Source organism: Myotis myotis, unplaced genomic scaffold (assembly GCF_014108235.1).
Source record: "Myotis myotis isolate mMyoMyo1 unplaced genomic scaffold, mMyoMyo1.p scaffold_m19_p_2, whole genome shotgun sequence".
Classification (NCBI taxonomy): domain Eukaryota; kingdom Metazoa; phylum Chordata; class Mammalia; order Chiroptera; family Vespertilionidae; genus Myotis; species Myotis myotis.
Genome location: NW_023416324.1, coordinates 156,999,512 through 157,012,906, shown reverse-complemented (window position 1 = coordinate 157,012,906; position 13,395 = coordinate 156,999,512). Strand labels below are relative to the sequence as shown.

The 13,395-nt window shown below is 42.8% G+C and overlaps 1 protein-coding gene across 9 annotated transcripts in view; it reads left to right on the top strand.

Annotated features, from left to right (window-relative positions):
• Positions 1-13,395, top strand: part of GSK3B (glycogen synthase kinase 3 beta) — a 175,504-nt gene that overhangs the window by 55,739 nt on the left and 106,370 nt on the right. The gene's annotated exons all lie outside the window — the stretch shown is intronic.

Genomic DNA, 13,395 nt, shown 5'->3' with positions numbered 1-13,395 from the left:
AGTCAAGCTGTTGTAATAATCATAACCTGAATGACTTTTTTTATACAAGCATACTTTTGCCCACCTCTGTATAGTTGGGGTTTTATCAACTTGTTTTAATAATTATTTTTAGTTTTTGTACTTGAGATGTAACTGACATCTACACTAAGAAAAGACAAAGATGCTAATTGACTGTAACTTTGCTACACCCAAGCCACGCCCACCATCCAATCAGAGTGACTATATGCAAATTAACCCAACCAACATGGCAGCTGGCAGCCACGGAGCTGGAGCAAGCAGGAGGCTTGGTTGCCCTAGTGATGGAGGAAGCCAAGATTACCGCCTGCTCTGGCCAGCTGTGGCCTCTGCAAAAGGCAACAAAGTTTCAATTATAGAAGATAAATAAATCCCAGATACCTGCTTCGAGCCAGCCTCCACTGAGAGCTTGGGTGGCTGGGGGCTGTGGCCAGCCTGCAAACAGCCATCAGCCCCCTCACCCAGGATGGCCACACCCTCATGAGGTGAGAGTTCTCGCTGGGGGGCTTGGCCAGCCTGCAAACAGCCATCAGCCCCTCACCCGGGCTGCCTGGGTACCCCAGGGGGACCCCCACATTGAAGGGGCTGTGACCAGCCTGCAAAGAGCCATCAGCCCCTCACCCAGGCTGGCCAGGCACCCCAGCAGGGACCCCCTCTCTGAAGGGGGTGTGGCCAGCCTGCAAACAGCCATCAGCCCCTCACCTAGGATGGCCACACCCTCATGGGGTGAGGGTCCCAACTGGGGGCCTAGGCCAGCATGCAAACAGCCATCAGCCCCTCACCCAGACTAGTCAGGCACCCTAGCAGGACCCCCACACCTTGAAGGGGGTGTGGCCGACCTGAAAACGGCCATCAGCCTCTCACCCAGGCTGGTCAGGCACCCCAGGGTGACCCCCCCCCTGAAAGGGCTGTAGCCAGCCTGCAAACAGCCACCAGCCCCTCACCCACACTGGCGAAGCACCCCAGCAGGGACCCCCACCCTGAAGGGGCTGTGATCAGCCTGCAAAGAGCCCTTACCCAGGCTGGCCAGGCACCCCAGGGGGGACCCCCCCCACCCTGAAGGGGCTGTGGCCAACATGCAAACAGCCATCAGCCCCTCACCCAGACAGGTCAGGCACCCTAGCAGGACCCCCACACCCTGAAGGAGCTGTGGCCAACCTGAAAACGGCCCTCAGCCCCTCACCCAGGCTGGTCAGGCACCCTAGTGGGGATCCCCACCCTGAAGGGGCTGTGGCCAGCCTGCAAATAGCCATCAGCATCTCACCCAGGCGCCAGGCACCCCAGGGTGACCCTCCCTGAAGGAGCTGTAGCCAGCCTGCATACAGCCATCAGCCCCTCACCCAGGCTGGCCAGGCACCCCAGTGGGGACCCCCCTCCCTGAAGGGGGTGTGGTCAGCCTGCAAACGGCTCTCAGCCCCTCAGGTTGGCCAGGCACCCCAGCAGGACCCCCATCCCGATCCAGTACACCCTTCAGGGCAAACCAGCTGGCCCCCACCTATGCACCAGGCCTCTGTCCTATATAACAAAATGGTAATATGCAAATTGACCCTAACAGCAGAACTGGGAATGACTGGTCACTATGACACACACTGACCACCAGGGGGCAGACGTTCAATGCAGGAGCTGCACCCTGGTGGTCATTGTGCTCCCACAGGGGAAGTTCTGCTCAGCCACAAGCCAGGCTGATGGCTGCCAGTACAGTGGTGGTGGTGGGAGCCTCTCCCGCCTCCTCAGCAGTCCTAAGGATGTCTGACTGCAACTTAGGCCTGCTCCCCGCTGGCAAGTGGACATCCCCTGAGGGCTCCTGGGCTGCCAGAAGGATGTCTGACTGCCAGCTTAGGCCTGATTCCCCCGGGGAGCAGGCCTAAGCCTGCAGGTGGTCATTCCCCAAGGGGTCCCAGACTGCGAGAGGGCTCAGGCTGGGCTGAGGTACCTTCCTGAGTATACAAATTTTTGTGCACCGGGCCTCTAGTCTATATATATATAAAAAGCCAGTGTTCCTAATGACCAGACTGACCAAACGACCAGTCGCCATGAGGTGGCATTGGCCACTTCTCGTCCCCCCCCCCTCCTCCCCCCCCCCCCCCCGCCTGTGATCGGGCTGAACTGCTGACCTCTTGGTCCCTCCCCCTGGCCCACAGGCTCCGATGGATCAGCAATGGTGAACAGGGGAATCAGGGTGGGTGGCGGCAGACGACCGGGCTGACTGTCAGGCCATTGGGATCACTAGCTCATCCCCAGCTGCTCGGGGGCTCAGGCATGTGGGTAAGTTGGCACTGGCAACTTCACCTCCATGCACATATGCCAGGCTGGCCTCTGATGGAATGCGCTGCCTGCTCAGGGCCGCTCATGCCAGGGTGGGTAGTTCGTGGGCGTGCCCCCACAGCCTCCGTCAGCGCCTCAAGATTCAGCAGCAGTGGCACCCACGTGAGCGATCCGAGCAGGCATCACGTTCCATTAGTGGCCCACCCATGTACGCACATGGAGGTGAAGTCTCCGGCGCCTGCTTTCCCACAGGCCTGAGCCCTAGAATAGCCAGGGATGAGCTGGTGATCCCAACGGCCTGACAGCCTAGCGGCGGAGATGCCGTTCGGCCTGGGGGCTGGTGAACGGGCAGAAGATGGCCCTGATCGCAGGAGGCTAGGCCTAGGGACCCTCCCCGCACCATTTAATCGTGTGCTGGGCCTCTAGTATTATTTAAGTTTATTTTTTTTAATCCACTGACTGACTCGGTCTCTTATGTGGCTTATTTAGGCTGTTGATGTTTAAAGAGGTCATTGATATAATTGGATAATATTTTTACCATATTTGTGATTGTTTCTATTCATTACTCTTGTTCTTTGTTTTTCTTTTGTCTTTCTTTTTCTGCCTTCTCTGTTTTTAATTGAACATTTTATATGATTCTATTTTTTTCTTCTCTTGGCATATCTATTATACTTCTTTTTAAAAATTTTTTTTTAGTGGTTACACTTGAATCTACAAATACATATAACTTTTTTAAAAATAAATTTTTTATTGATTTCAGAAAGATGGAGGAGGGAGAGAGAGATAGAACCATCAATGATGAGAAAGAATCATCGATTGGCTGCCTCCTGCACTTCCCCCGCTGGGGATTGAGCCTGCAACCAGGGCTTGTGTCCAGACCTGGAATTGAACCATGACCCCCTGCTTCATAGGTTGAGAGTTAACCATTGAGCCATGCTGGCTGGGCCACATTTATAACTTTTTGAAGTCCACTTTCAACTAACACCATACTACTTTTTGCACATACCTTATGACCAAGTATTCCAAGTTTCTCCTTCCCATTTCATAGAAGATTTCTCTCATCTATCTACACTAATAAAAGAGAAAAATGCAAGTTGACTGTCCCTCCACTATGCCTACCAGCAAATCAGAGCAATATGCAAATTAACCCAACAAAGATGGCGGTTCATTTGTATACACAGGCGCGGAGCGAAGACTGAAGACAGTGTAGAAGGAAGCCAAGCCCTGCAAAAGGGAGCGAAGCGGCGGCGAAGGGAACAGAGCCGAGGCAGTGGAGATGGAAGCAGATTGAGGCAGCAGACACAGGAGGGAGCGAGGCAGCAGAGATGGGAGGGAGCAAAGCAGTGGAGAAGGGAGGGAGCTCGGCAGCGGAGACAGGAAGGAGCGAGGCGGTGGAGACGGGATGGAGCGAGGCAGCGGAGGAAGCCCTATTTTTGCAGGAATCTTCCTGCAACGGGCCTCTAGTATTCTATAACAATAAAAGGGTAATATGCTAATTATACTGGATGTCCTTCCGGATCAAGCCAGGGCTGGAGGGAAGCCTGGGTGCTGGCGGGCGGCCAGAGGGAAGCCAGCCCGGGTCCTGGGTGCCAGAGGGAAGCCATTGCTGGCAGTTGGGGGCAGGAAGGCCTACTCTTGCACGAATTCCGTGCATCAGGCCTCTAGTTAATGCATAAGCCATAATCACTGATTACACTGTTGTTATTTGAACAAACTTATATATTAGATCAATTAAAAATAAGAAAAATAGCTTGGCCAGTGTGGGTCAGTGGTTCAGTGTCAATCTTTGAACCAGGATTTCACGGTTCGATTCTAAGTTAGGGCACATACCTGGGTTGCGGGCTTGATCCCAAATAATGGGAGTGCAGGAGGCAACCAATCAATGATTCTCTCTGATCATTTATGTTTCTATCTATCTTTCTCTCTTCTTCCTCTCTGAAGTCAAAAATGATGAGAGATTTATTTTTAAAAAAAGATAAGAAAAATGAAATTTATATTGCTTTCGTTATTCTTTCTCTAATGCAGTGGTTCTCAACCTTCTGGCCCTTTAAATACAGTTCCTCCTCATGTTGTGACCCAACCATAAAATTATTTTCGTTGCTACTTCATAACTGTAATGTTGCTACTGTTATGAATCATAATGTAAATGTCTGATATGCAGGATGGTCTTAAGCGACCCCTGTGAAATGGTCGTTCAATCGCCAAAGGGGTCGCGACCCACAAGTTGAGAACCGCTGCTCTAATGCTTTTTCTTTTTTATGTAGATCTAAGATTTATTTTACTTACATCATTTCCTTCTTTCTAATTTTTTATTTTAACATTTCTTGGGAGATTCACTGTTGACAAATTGTTTTTCTGAGAAAGTCTTTTTCACATGTGAAGGATAATTTTGCTTGATATAGAATTCAGATTGGTGGCTTTTTTCTTAACATTTAAAATATTTTACTTCACTCTTTTCTTGCTTTCATGACTTTTGAAAAAAAAGTTTGATGTTAATCTTTGCTTGTCTCTGGGTGAGTTCTCCTCCTCCCCCCTGAAAGAAACTTTCAGGGTTTCTTTCAAGATTTCCTTATTGTCTTTGATCTTTTGTGTTTTGATATATGTTTAGGTGTAGATTTTTAGATACTTTTTCTTTTTTATGTTCTCTGCATGTGTGGTTTGGTGCCTAACATTAATTTTGGGAAATTCTCAATAACCGCTTCAAATGCTTTTTAGGGTTTTTCTTTGTTCTATTCCCACTATGCATGTCGTACCTTTTGTAATTGTCCCACAGTTCTAGGATATTCTGTTTTGTGTTTTTCAATCTTTTTTTTCTTTGCATATTAGTTTTGGAAGTTTCTATTGACATTCCTTCAAGCTCATTAATTCTTTCCTTGGCTGTGTCCATTGTATTGATGAGCCCATCAAAGGCACTGTCAATTTTTGTTACAATGTTTTTCTGATTTCTAGCATTTCCTTTTGAATCTATCTTAAAAGTTTTCTATCTCTCTCTGCTTTCATTACCCATCTGTTCTTGTGTGTTACCACTTTTCCATTAGAGCCCTTAGCATAGTAATCATAGTTGTTTTAAATTCCTGGCTTGGTAATTCCAACACCTCTGCTATATTTGAGTGGTTCTGATGTCTGCTGTGTGCATTCATGCTCTGAATTTTTTTTTTAGTATTTCCTGTAATTTTTTATTGAAAGCTAGAGATGATATATATTCAGTTAAATTTGCTTAGATAAATAGGTCTTTAGTGTGAGATTTTGTGTGTATCTGGCAGGATATAAACTGTATTTGTTTGCCTATAGAGGTGTCAGAAGCTACAGTTTCCTCTGGTGTCTTTTTATTTTGTCTCTCTTCTTGTCTTTAGATTTCCTAAGAGAATTCTTTTTAGATAAAGTCTGAGACATGCATTTCTTTCCATTGTATTTACATGTTATCATAGAGGACCCTATTTATGTGGTGGTAAGGGACGTACTGTAGATATTTTGTTGTTGTTCCTTTTTTAAAATCTTTGTTGTTGAGAGTATTACAGATGTCCTCTTTTATCCCCCATGACTCCCCCTCTACCCAATTCCCACCCCACCTCAGGTCTTCACCACCCTATTGTCTGTGTCCATGGGCAATACATATCCTATATAACAAAAGCCTAGGTGGCGTCACGCCCTCGTGTGACGTTGTCACATGATGGCTGCCACAAGATGGCCACACACACAGCGGAGTTGGGGCCCAGTGGCCACTCCGCACGGTGAGGTCTGCGTGATGTGGAGGGGCCGGTTCCGGCATCTCCGCTGCCTTGCGTGGAGAAGGCGGGTCCCAGTGGCGGAGGTGAGTCATGGCAGGGGAGGACAGTTGTGGGCAATCAGGCCGGCAGGGGAGGGCAGTTAGGGGCAATCAGGCTGGCAGGGGAAGGCAGTTGGAGGTGATCAGGCCAGCAGGGGAGCAATTAGGCGTCAATCAGGCTGGCAGGGAGTGATAAGGTTGGCAGGCAGAAGTGGTTAGGGGCAATCAGGCAGGTAGGCAGGCAGGCAAGTGGTTAGGAGCTAGCAGTCCCGGATTGTGAAAGGGATGTCCGACTGCCCGTTTACAGTTGGACATCCCACGAGGGGTCCCAGATTGGAGAGGGTGCAGGTTGGGTTGAGGGCCCCCCCCCCCCGTCTCCACCCCCCTTTTCACAAATTTCGTGCACTGGGCCTCTAGTATGCATATAAGTTCTTTGGTTAGAGCTTCTCAGATTTTTTGTCCCTCACCCTACCACCCCCCATAGGTGAGACAAAGGCTAAAGGTGTCTGTAGTTCTATAATTCCCTACTTCCACATGGAAAGCTAGATGAGGCTGGATTTGGGCATTTTCCTCCCCTTATTTGGAAGTCTAGAGAAGTGTAGAATTGGGTATCCTTTCCCTCAGTTCAGTTAGTTCTGGTAGAATAGTTTTCTTTGAGTCAGGTGTTACAGAGAACAGAAAGCGCCTAAAATGATTACTTTTTCCTCAGCCATCTTCTAGCAGATTTTTCTGAGATCTTCACTGTGAAAATCTAGTAGAACTCTTCAAGGTAAAACTGAGAAAAGTGTGGTTCTCTCCTGGAGTTCTTAACTCTTGAACTTGTTCACACTGCCTCTGCATCAGTTACTGTTCAAGTTTTCCTGTACTGGTACTGGCTTCCTAGGCAAGAGCCCCTGGACTTTTGTTTCAGTAAGCTGTGATTCGGTATATATGCCATTCTATTTCTTGTTAGGACAGTGGTTTGCCCTGTGACCTCACTTCTCTGCTGGATTTAAGAAGAATTATTGATTTCCAGTTTGTTCAGCTCTTTGCTTGTTGTGAAGATGTGAGGGATGACTTGGATCCAAGCTCCTTACATGCTGGACTGAAGACTATAAGTTCTTCCTTTTATCATTTTAAAATTGATTTGTCTTTTAATTGTTGAATAGAGTTATTTATTTTGGATACAGATCTCTATTAGATATATCTTATATTATGTTTTCTCCAGCCTATGGGTTATCTTTCCTCTTTGTTGATAGTGCCCTTTGAAGCACATGTTTTTTTGTTTTGATAAAGTCTAGTTTATCTATTTTTCTTTTGTTGTTTGTGCTATTGGTGTTATACCTAAAAATCTTTGTCTAACTAAAGGTACAAAGATTTATTATTTCTTTCAAGAGTTTTATAGTTTGAAGCTCTTACATTTAGGTCTATGATCCCTTTAGAATTAATTTGTATGTCTGATGTAAAGGGCCCAAGGGGCTTTTGCAAGTTATATTTGTTGAAAAGATTATTCTTACTGAGTTTTCTTGGCACCCTCATCAAAAATATGTCTAGGTTATACTACCTGAAGTTTCTTTTAAGAGTCCTTTATATAGATTTTTCTGCTGCTGGAGCATCTGGCCACTTCTTTTCTTATTTTACAGACTTATTTTACCAACTCCTGTGGCTTCAAGAACCTTTCACACCTCTTGCTAGCGAATAAGATTATCAGATTGCTTTCTAGACCTTTTCATTTCTTGTCTCCCAGTCATTTCAAATTGAATGTGTCCCAAACTGAACTCAACCCTTCCTGCTTCCAAAATAGTTTCCTAGGTCAGTGAATTCTACTGCCATGTTAATAATCACGAGTCAGAAGCTTGATAGTCATTACTCCCCTCCTTGCAGTTACCAAACCAATAGCAGTAGGTGATCAAATAACTGTTTTTCTGCCTCTCAAAGCCATTCTCTTCCTTTCATTTTCTCTGATTCCTCTTCCCCCTCTTTACTTTTTTTTTATACCCAAAACAAATCTCTTGCTTAGAATAATCAGTGAATACATCAGTGACTTCTATGCCTTTTTAGCACTGTATTTAAGACTTTTTACCTGACCCCTAAGCAAAAAAAATTTTTTTTAGCGCTTGTCCCCATCCTATATAATAAAACCCTAACATGCAAATCAGCCAAATGGCGGGATGACCAGTTGCTGTGATGCGCACTGACCATCAGGGGGCAGACCCTCAAGGCAGGAGCTGCCCCCAAGTAGTAAGTGCACTCCCACAGGGGGACCGCCACTTAGCCAGAAGCCAGACTCATGGCTGGTGAGAGCAGTGGTGGTGGCGGGAGCCTCTCCCGCCTCTGCTGTAGGTGGGCGGTAAGGAGCGTGGGGTCCCAGACTGTGAGAGCCCCAGACTATGAGAGGGATGTCTGACTGCAGGGGTCGGGCCTAATCCTCCGAGGGGTCCTGAACTACCAGAGGGGTCCCGGACTGCCAGAGGGCACAGGCCAGGCTGAGGGACACCCCTCACCCCCAAGTGTATGAATTTTGTGCATCGGGCCTCTAGTTTATATATAGCACTTTTTGAGTGAGATAGACTTTTCACATTGTATTGTAACTGTTGAGTTTGCTTGCATATTAAAAATAGGAACTTTTAAGGACTATGAATTTTTTTCTACTTAGAGCCATGGTTCTGACCTATAGTTGGCTTCAAATTATTTTTTGTATAAATGGAGTTATTTTGAGGTGATATTCTATCCAGTTACTGTAGGGTCTTAAGGGGTGTCTAAATTTACTGTGGAATCAAAGATTTAGACATAAATTAAACACTTTCAATTCTAGTATGATTACTAAGGATAGATGGTGGAATTTTGGATAATTTTCATTTTTTGAAGAAAATGTATTTTGGGAAAATAGTCCTATAAGCAAAAGTTGTGAAGTGGACCCTATTTTGCTAGATTTTATGAAAATGGAGCTTTCTGTAGTGGGGGGAAAGATCTTTTGGCAGAGTGAAATTTGGCAAAGAAGAAAAATGATAGCCATTGCTGCCTACCCATACACCCACAGTATTAAGCTTGCTGGTTGTTACTTCACCTAAAAGTTCATTTTTCCTTTATTGAACTTTGCATAAGGGTACATGAAGTACCCTTTTGGGGATTCCTTCTCCAGGCTTTTAGCGTCTAGAAGGAATTTTTTCCCCTTTCCCTTTTTTCTATAAGTGTGAGTTGTCAAATGATGTAAGAATGAACAACAGTCTTCATGTCTGGTTTAGAGGGAGATATATATGTTAATGGTTATGGGTTAAAACCAAAAGGATCTTTTTTTTTTAAATGTGCCTCTCAGGTTTTCTTTTACTGATGTGATAGTTATTACATCTTGAGTAGTTATTTTGTTTTTTAGATCAGAATGATTAGTAAGAATATAGTTTACATGTACTTTATCTTTTCTATATCAGAAAAAAATTGCCTTTATAAATAGGTTGTTTACTACAATGGATTTCAAATTTTTAACCATGGTCCTATAGTAAAAGAATACATTTTACATTGCAGCCCAGTGCATGGAAAAATAAAAGAAGTTTAATGAAAAAATCTGTACTTTTACTGTGTTTAAAGTTCTATTCTGTTTTGTTCTTTTTCCTTCCCCTCTGGCTTCTCAGTGCTGATTGACTGGGACCCACAGTTTGGGTAATACTGGTTTACAGCAAGTTTTAAGGTAGAATTACAGAAACGAAATTTATTTTGTGAAAGACAAAGTAACCCACTTTCAGAGCTCTGTAGGTGATACAGAAAGATACAAAATTCAGCTTTTGCTCTTAAGGCACTTGTGGTAAACTAGTTGAACAAGTTTTGTGTGTGCGCCTGTGTGTGTGTGTATTTCTTTACAATGACTATAATGCAACTAGAGGCCCTGTGCACAAAATTCGTGCACGGGGCGAGGGGACATCCCTCAGCCCAGTCTGCGCCCTCTTGCAGTCCGGGAGCCGTCAGGGGATGTCCAACTGCCGCAAAGGGAGCATGGAGACATTCCAGGGATGGTGTGATCAGTGGCTTAGACTTGAGAATGAAATAATATATTCAGAAAGAGTGAGAAGTGGAATCTAGTTATAATCACATTGGTCATGAATGGAAGATAAGATTAAGTTGATAAGGAGGGTCTAGATTATGAAGTGATGAGGCTTTATCCTCTAGGAAAATGGTGATATTTCTGTCCCTTTAAATTTACTTTGTCCGCTAATAACATTGCTGGTCCACATCTCTTGGTTGCTCTTTGTATGTCATCTTTTCTCACCCTTATACTTCTAAGCAATTGTGTCTTTGAATCTAAAGTATGTCTACTATAGAGAGAATATAATTGGAGCTTTCTTTCTTATCCAGCCTGACAGTTTCTGTCTTTGTATGCTTATTCACATTTTGTTTAGTTCTTTAAATGGTTGGTATTACCTGTGCCATATTGCTCCTTGTTTTCTCTCTCTCTCAAGTTGTTTTTGTTCCTCTATTCTCATTTATTGCCTTCTTTGTTGTTTAACAGATCTTTTTTAGTGTACCATTTTAGGTTCAGTGTTGATTTTTAATATTAAATTTTCTTAGTGGCTGCTTTAGGAATTAAAATATGCATTTCAGTTTATTAGTCTGCTTTAGGTTATACTGACTTAATTCCAGTAAAATATATAGCACTTTTTCTCTAATATAAGTTTATTTTTCCTTTATTCTTTTTGCTATTATTGTCATACTAGAGGCCCAGGGCACAAAATTCATGCACTCGGGGGAGGGGGTGCCCCTCAGCCCGGCCTGTACCCTCTTGCAGTCTGGGAGCCCCCAGGGGATGTTCGACTGATGGCTTAGGCCCGCTCCCCTTGAGGAGTGGGGAGCAGGCCTAAGCCTTCAGTTGGACATCCTTAGCGCTGCCATGGAGGCAGGAGAGGCTCTTGCCACGGCCTCTGTGCCAGCCGTGAGCTCAGCTCACGGCTTCTGGCTGAGCTGTGCTCCCCCTGTGGGAGTGCACTGACTACCAGGGGGCAGCTCCTGCATTGAGCATCTGCCCCCTTGTGGTCAGTGTGCCTCATAGCAACCAGTCATTCAGCCGTTTGGTCTGTTTGCATATTAGCCTTTTATTATATAGGATTATATGGGATGTATTGCAGCTGTTTGTTATAAACCTAATAATATACTATTATCATAACTGCTTTATACAATTTATGTTTTTCATGAAATTAAGAAAAGGAAAGAAGAATATATACATTCTTTTACATCTTCTCATTTATATTTACCATTTCTGGTGCTCTCATTTCTCCTCATGGATTTGAATTACCTTCCGGTGTCATTTCCTTTTAGCCTGAGAGACTTGTTTTAGTATTCCTTAAAGACAAGTCTTCTACTGTAGAATATTGTCCATCTTTTTTAAAGTCTGGGAATGTTCATATTTCCTTTCATGTTCACAGAATAATTTTTCTACATACAGCATTCTTGGTTGACAGGTGTTTTGTTTTTTTTTCTTTCAGCATTTTAAATATTTTTATTGCCTTTTGACCTCAATTGTTCTGATAATTAGCCAGCTGTTAATTGTATTGTTTTTCTCAGGTATGTGATGAATCTATTTTTTGTTTTGTTACTGCTTTCATGATTTTTTTTCTTTGCAGCTCAATTCAGATGTAATATACCTAGATGTGAATCTCTTTGTGTTTATCCTTTTGGGGGCTCATTAAGCTGTATGGTTCAGTAGGTTAGTGTTTTTCATCAAATTTTGGAAGTTTTCAGGAATTATTTTTTCAAATATTTTTTTCTCTTTTTTCCTCTTTTTGTCTGATATGGCCTTTATACATATGTTGGTAAATATGATGTTACCCTACAGCAGGTTTCTGAGGCTCTGTTCATTTCTCTGCAGTCTTTTTCTCCCCTCTTTGTCCTTTCAGTTGGATAATTTTTATTTCTCTAAAGTTCAGAGATTTTTTTTAATGCCATCTTAAATCATAATCTCATAGTGAATCTTTTACTTCTGTTATGCTTATCAACTATAGTATTTCCAGGTTTTAAAAATTAATATTTCTTTATGGAAATTTTCTATTTCTTATGTAATTGTCATTATATTTTTCTTTAATTTTTAACAGGATTTCAAGTCTTTGAACATAATTATATTTATATCTTATATTTTAAAAAATTTAGTAATATAACTGGCATGTAATATTATATAAGTTTAAGGTGTGTAACATGTTGATTTGATATCCTTGTATATTGCAAAATGATTTTCACCAAAGCATCAACTAACACGTTACATCTTGCAATTAATTAACTAATTACCCTTTTTTTGTGGTGAGAACATTTAAGACCCACTCTCTTAGCAACTTTTAAATATGGAGTACAGCATTTTTAACCATAGTCCCCATACTGTATATGAGATACTCAGAATTTATTCATGTTATAACTAGAAATGTGTACTCTTTAACCAACATCTCCCCCTTCCCCCCACCCTCAGCTGAACTCATACAAACTGCCCTTCTAGTTTGTATGAGTTCAGCTTTCTTAGATTCAACAGAGAAGTAATATCATACAGTATTTGTTTTACTCTGTCTGACTTATTTCATTTAGTGTATTCAAGTTCCATCCATATTGTTGCAAATGGCAGGATGTCCTTTATTCTCATGTTTGAATAATATACACACACACACACACACACACACACACATACACACACACACACACAGTCATTTACTGCATAATGACTTTTTGGTCAATGATAGACCACATATAGGATGGTGGTATGGTCTCATAAAATAATAATGGAGCTGAAAGTTTTCTAGTGATATTGTAGCACAATGCATTACTCAAGTGTTTGTAGTGATACTGGTATAAACAAACTTATTACTCTGCAAGTCATATAAAAATATAATACAAACAATTACAGTAAAAGGCTATACCATCTAACTGAGTGTAAATAAACTCTATGATGTTTCCATGACAAAATTGCCTAACAGTACATTTCTCAGAATGTATTCCTGTCATTAAACATTACAGCACATGACCACATCACATCATATATCATATCACAGGTTCTACATTCATCTGTCTTGGTCATTTAGGTTGTTTTCATGTCTTGTGAATTGTGAATAATGCTGCAGTGAATATGGGAGTACAAGTTTCTCTTCAACAAAGTGATTTCATTTCTTTTATACATATACTCAGAAGTGTCATTGCTAGATCATATGGTAGTTCTGGTTTTAATATTTTGAGGAATTTTCATACTGTTTTCTATAATAGTTGCAACAATTTACATTCCCACTAACAGTGCACAAGGGTTCTCTTTTCTCTACATCCTTGTCAATATGTTATCTCTGATCCTTTTTATGATAGCCATTGTAACAGTTGTAATATGTTATCTCATTGTGGTTTTTATTTGCAGATCC